General features: G+C 36.4%; 2 long non-coding RNA genes across 5 annotated transcripts; both read left to right on the top strand.

Annotated features, from left to right (window-relative positions):
- The first annotated feature begins 1,653 nt into the window (after positions 1 to 1,653).
- Positions 1,654 to 3,912, top strand: LOC148154874 (uncharacterized). Of its 4 annotated transcripts, none has more exons than XR_015765822.1 (6): positions 1,654 to 1,743; positions 2,749 to 2,858; positions 2,948 to 3,065; positions 3,247 to 3,314; positions 3,390 to 3,505; positions 3,604 to 3,912. It is a non-coding gene; the product is annotated as an uncharacterized LOC148154874 (long non-coding RNA). The 4 variants fall into 4 exon arrangements; XR_015765823.1 differs by having other exon boundaries at positions 1,671 to 1,743; positions 2,770 to 2,858; positions 3,386 to 3,505; XR_015765824.1 differs by having other exon boundaries at positions 1,673 to 1,743; positions 2,770 to 2,858; positions 3,390 to 3,485.
- An 821-nt stretch (positions 3,913 to 4,733) lies between these two features.
- LOC148154873 (uncharacterized) lies at positions 4,734 to 5,779 on the top strand. Its single transcript, XR_015765840.1, has 2 exons — positions 4,734 to 4,974; positions 5,613 to 5,779. It is a non-coding gene; the product is annotated as an uncharacterized LOC148154873 (long non-coding RNA).
- Positions 5,780 to 6,000: the final 221 nt, after the last annotated feature.

The following is a 6,000-nucleotide window of genomic DNA, read 5'->3' as shown; positions in this document are numbered from 1 at the left end:
TAATGACAGCTCTTAACTTAATGTTTTGATTGTTGCATGACTGTGTTTTCATGTTTTTATTATGTAAAGCACTTTGAAATGCCTTGGTGCTGAAATGTGCTGTTCAAATAAAATTGGATTGATTGATTGATTGATTGATGACCTAGAAGCGAATATAAAAATACCTACAAATTATAAAAAGGACTCAAATCGAATATAAATGACTGTGCCTCATCTAAAGAGACTGGTAGAATTATTTCAAAGTGATTTTGAGTCATTAGGTCACATGACCTGAAGCTATTGAAGAAAACATTATATTATTTAATATTAAAATTATTGAAAATATTGAATTTAAAATTTTATAGATGCTATTTTGGCTCATGTAAAAGCATGAATTAGCACTGACAATTAGTTAGTTGGTTACAATTCAAGGCATTTATTAACATTTCTTTGACAGAAGTGTTTCGTTCGGTAATTTGTTGATAGTCCCTAAGTGAACCTTCGGGCGCTGCGGCCGGGAGCGGTGGAGAACCGCTGGCCGAGAGTAGCGTTCATAAATCGGATCAACCTTGAGCTAAACGCCGCTTACTCCCCGGAGCTCGAATATCGAATAACCAACTTGAAACTAACTTCACTGCGGTCATTAGCGGTAGCATCTCCCGGAAAATTACGACTTTACTAAGACTGCCTGTCTCGGTCTCACCTAAGACAGCATACAAACAAAACCCGGAAAGTCGCCATCCATCAGTTATCTTAAAAGATTCTAGGCTTGGCGCAAGTGGTATTTCTTTTTGAAATAAAACACGGGAACATTGGGTGTGGGACATCCAAGAGAAGGAGAAGGGGGGAGTGAGTGGGGGTCTCTAGGAGGTAGCGAGAACTAATATGCTAGCATTACATGGTGTAAGATTAACAACGGCCCAAACCCGTGTTTTAAATCAAGTTTTAAGATAATGTATCAAACCTCATGCGCAAAATAAAATATACTACAGAAATATGAAAGCATAGACTCACCGTTGGGGTTGGGTTTGCGTTCGCCTCCATGGTCGCTAGCCTCGGTGATGCTGGTATTTCTTCACCATGACACCTGCGTCATGTGATTGGCTGGGTGTTGAAATCTGACAACGATTGCTAATGTCTGTGACCTGAAGTAACCTTGCCATTTTGTACAGCGAATTTTTAGACGCTGAATTTGAGACGGCGAATTTGAGCAAGTTGAATTTTTAGGACACTGAAAATATTGCATTTGAATTTTTAAAAGTTGAATTTTTTTATATGCTGAATTTTTTTTAACACTGAAAAAATATATATTGAAAATTTTATCTTTGAAATAGGAATGTGAATTTTTTTAACATATGAAAATTGCAAACATGTACAAATAATGACACTGATTTTTTTTTTAAATTGAATTCGGATGCATTTTTTATTCAAATTCTGATGGCACATATTTACTTCCATACTTTTCTCATATATGGGAAAAAATGCTGGGTTATTTTCATAACCCAATTTCTGGGTTGAAGCTGTTGGGTCATAGTTTGACCAAATATTGGGTCAAAATTTATAACTCATGAGTTTGGTCAGAAATTTATCGGAAGTCTACATCTTGCACACTTCTGTTGGGCCAGGAGTTGGGTAGATTTACCCAAACGGTTGGGTTAAAGATGGAACTTGGAAGAAGCCACGCCCCTCTTCACAAGCCTCCATTTTCAACATGACTGTGAACGTTGCATATCGGACTTCTCCTCTACTTTGAAATAAGACATGGTAAGTAAAAAGAAGATAAAGTTTCAACGTTAATAGAATTTTATACATAAATTGAATTTATTTCAAACATGTTTGATATTTATTTTTATGGTTATTTAAAATGTTTATTACGGTAGGTTCCTCTGACAAAGAGCTTCGGTGTTGCTACAACACGGATGTTGGGGAAAAAATAGATGAAGGGGAAGGGCACAATTTGTCAAGTAAATTAAATTCACTTTTTAATATAACCTCAATCATATTTGTTCGTAACTTAACATAATAAATTTTTAAAAATCGATTTAGTTTTAAAAGAAAAGGTAGTTGACGGTTTCTCCCTGATTTTTGCAATATGCGCGCGCATCCTCAGCGGGCTGAGGCTACGTGTTCGAACACCAGCAGTAATGGCGGAGGAGAGCGAGCAGAGCTTTAATAATATGGGTATATTATGCTTTTTGAAAATAAAATAACTTTTGCAAAGTTATTAGGCGATAAATTAGTTGTGTAAACCTGAATTATGCGCTCGGTTTATTAACATATAGCTTAATTACAAACATGCTCGGACGTGTTCGGACTTATCGCTTCCCTCCAGCCGCCGGCTCGTCTCGCCCGCTCCGTCAGTTGACCGGGCGGAGCGGCTCGTTAAGCCGAGAGAGAACGACCGTCTCCCGGCACATTGCTTTCAAACTCCCGCTGGTTTTCGGCCACGAATTAAAAGCAAAACTAAGACAATATCTAATGTTAATGTTTGCTCATTTTGTTATTATTGTTACTATTAATTACAAATACATTTATTTAAAGTTGGTGCTGAAAGTTATTCAGCACTAAGTTTGTGTTAAGTTTTACTTCTAAATTAAATTATATGTGTCATTTTATTTTATTAAGTGCTATATTTATTTTTAGGAACATAAAATTACTCTGAACATTTGAAATTGCTGGCTAATTACAAGTTATTTGCAGTGGAGACAGCTATAAGATTTAATTCAGTCATTCTTAAAGTTTGATTTGTGATTTTGTCTTTTCTGATAGATTTTGTAATTTTACATCCAGGATCTTCAGGAGAATTAAGCAAAACCCAAACTCATTGTTCTCAAGGAAGACCTTCTGCATGACCAAGAACATGAGTCTGCTCCCTCAAGGTATTGAAGCTCAGAAGAAATGTTCTCTAAAATGTTTTCATGCTTTCTAGTTACTGCAACATTTTAACACTAACTTATGTTTGATACAGAAGATGATGTAGTCCTGCAGCTGCTGCCAGTACCCCTTCCTGCTCCACCTTACTAATTTGGGAGAAGTTTCAGATCCATCAACCTGGAAATTCAGATGTTTTCATTGATATCCAGCCTGTAAGTCAACCTTCATCTCTGAATCATGCTCAAATTGTTTAAATAAGTGCATCACATTCAATAGTGAGGTTTTGTGTTAAACTAGAATCAGTCAGAAATTAGTTTTTGAGAATGTATCTCTTTACCTTTAAATTCACTAAAGGCCTGTTTTTGTGTCTTCTCTCTCTTGTTCTCAACGAAGATCTTTTGTATGGCCAAGAAGAGAAAGGAGCGGCCGTCTTCTCAACAACATGAATTTTCTCCCTTAAGGTATTGAAGCTCAAGAGATGTTTATAAACTGTTAACATTTAACATTTTAACACAAGCTTATGTTTTGCCAGACAGACAAGATGATGTAGCCCTGCAGCTGCTGCCAGTGCTCCTCCCTGCTTACACATTTGGGAGAAGAGTTTCAGATCCATCAACCTGGAAGTTCAGAAGGTTTCATTGATATCCAGCCTGTAAGTCAACATTCATCTCTGAATCATGCTCAAATTGTTTGCTGTTTATATAAGTTCATCACTAATGGCCTGTTTTTTCTGTCTTCTCTCTCCATCAGGTTGGGACAAACCTGGTGGTGCATCTACAAAATGTGACAACCTGTATGTCCTCATGCAGGGAGACAGGCAAAATGCTAAAGTGTCGTTAAAAATGCTCCTTGTTTAATGGCTGAAAGGTTTACTTGTAGTTTGCTTTAAAACAGACTTTTTTTCATTAAATGTTTTCTAATATGGAGTAACAGATACTTCTTGGAGTTGTAGCCAAATGAATTGAAGTGATTTAACTACTTATGTTTAGTAACTTTTGTAAATGAAATCTGCTGGCTCTATATATGTATCATGTGGAAATAAAAGAAGCTTTAAATTCATATGTCTTTTAATCCTTTTTTTATATAGTGAAATTTAAAATATATATTTTTAACCCAACTATAGTGGTATAATAACCCTTGTGTTGGGTTATGAATTTCAACCCAATTTTGGGTCAATTTAACCAATTTAAACAAGTCAATTTAACCCAACGTTTGGTTAGTTGCCATGACCCAATGTGCTGGGTCAAACCCTCAACCCAACCCAGTTGGGTTAAAACAACCCAGCGTTGGGTTGGTCCATATTTGACCCAGCGCTGGGTTACGTATTGGGTTATTTTTAACCCAGCAGTTTTTACTGTGTAGTGACATGCATTAACAATTCAATTTTTGCTTTTGTTTTTTTCTGCAGTTCCACCTTAAATTTTGATGCAGCTCTGCTTTCCTGAATGGACCATCTTCATCTCCACTGCAGCAAACAGGCAGCTCTTTTTTATAAATTACAATCCACTAAAAGGTTGCATTGTGCCCTTGTTTATAATTTTAATAGTGTAATTCAAGACAAAATATGTAAATCAGAGCTAAACCACCAGCTCTGATTTACATATCTTGCTGAATTGCGGGTTTGAATATTGCAATACTTTCCTATAACAAAATAGACCTGCAGAAAGAAATTACTAATAAAATATCTTACATATGCATAGTTGTATGCTCTATATAGAGATTTTCCTTAGCTTTGATTGTATATTTCACAATTTTGTAATTTATCATTGTTTATTAAACTCTGAAAGCTGTTTGTTAATATTTTGTCCTAGAATGCGGTAAGATGTGCCTTTTTTCTTTTTTGAGCACCTGCCCTTTTAGTGGTCTCTGCACGGCCCTGCTCGGGGCAACACGGAAGTGATGGAAGATACAAACAAGCCGTTAACTAAAAAAAAAAATGCCGGCTTTTTTCTTTGCTTCGGATTTCAATATTCAGCGGCATCTCGATGGAGCCGTGAGGAATGAGTCGTTTTTGTCAGTAGTGGAGCGAATGTAAAGCCTCGTTAGCCGCTTCGGAGCGACGGAGCCCCACGGTGAACACCGACTCAGACGCAGCTGACGCCGCTGCTGCTCTCCAGCCAGGTGAGCAGTTTGTAGATAGATCTGTCTGGTTTGTACTACATTTAAGGTTGCACACATACAGTCATGGAAGACATTTAAAACACAAAGTCTGCTGTATTTTTATTGCTCAAACACAACATGCGCATTTTCTGAAGACACTCGGTTGCACATTACAGTTATAAATAACTCAATATTGTACAGCATTTTACCTTCGCTTGTTTATCTTTGCGTGAATCTACGTGCTTCGATTGTTTCTCATTTTGCTGTTGCATCTGAGTTTCCCCCGTTGCGAGATAAAACATGTTATATGACATCATATTATTGTAAAATGGCTAGATATCAGTTCTCTAATCAAATTATGAATTAGTAATTGTAGAATGAGCAATAAACCCGAAGAAAACGATAGAGGTATTGTATCCATGGCTGTAGCATGCATAGGTCTAAAACTTACAAGTAATTACATTTTGTCTTTAATTTACACTATTCCAGTTATTTATAATTCTGTATGGTTGGATGGTAAAAAAAAAAAAGTGTTTGCATGTATATATAAAGTAACATGTCTGTTTTAAATAATTCCTTATGTGTAACTTCCACATTAGTAACTGTTATTTATCTACATTTATGTGCTATAAGCTATAACATCTGATTACTTTTCCCAGGTAGCAGAAGGAGAGCAACATGGCTGACATGATGGAGAACGATGAGGAGAACCATCAGAACAACAGGATCTCATTCAGGAGGAAGCAGCTACCAGCAGATATGGCAGAGCTCCATGGAGAATTGAGACAAACAGAAAAATAAAAGTTGTTGTGTCTCAGTGAACAAAGTCTCTATTTCTGCTCACTCCACACATTATTGTATATACTGTAGTTTATATGGCATCAAACTCCTAATACAATCCTCCCAAAATGTGAGGAGCTTTAGCCAGAGTGAAAATAGCATTATATTATATAAATATTTCATTGAACTTAACATTGTAGATTACCAATGAAGCCATCCGAAACTGAATACGTTATTCAGCAAACCAAACATTTTGACATTATTATC

This window comes from Poecilia mexicana, unplaced genomic scaffold (genome assembly GCF_051168715.1).
Source record: "Poecilia mexicana isolate PSO_F unplaced genomic scaffold, ASM5116871v1 scaffold_17, whole genome shotgun sequence".
In the NCBI taxonomy this organism is placed as follows: Eukaryota; Metazoa; Chordata; class Actinopteri; order Cyprinodontiformes; family Poeciliidae; genus Poecilia; species Poecilia mexicana.
Note: the sequence above shows the minus strand (reverse complement) of the source record. Positions and strands in the feature narration are given on the sequence as shown.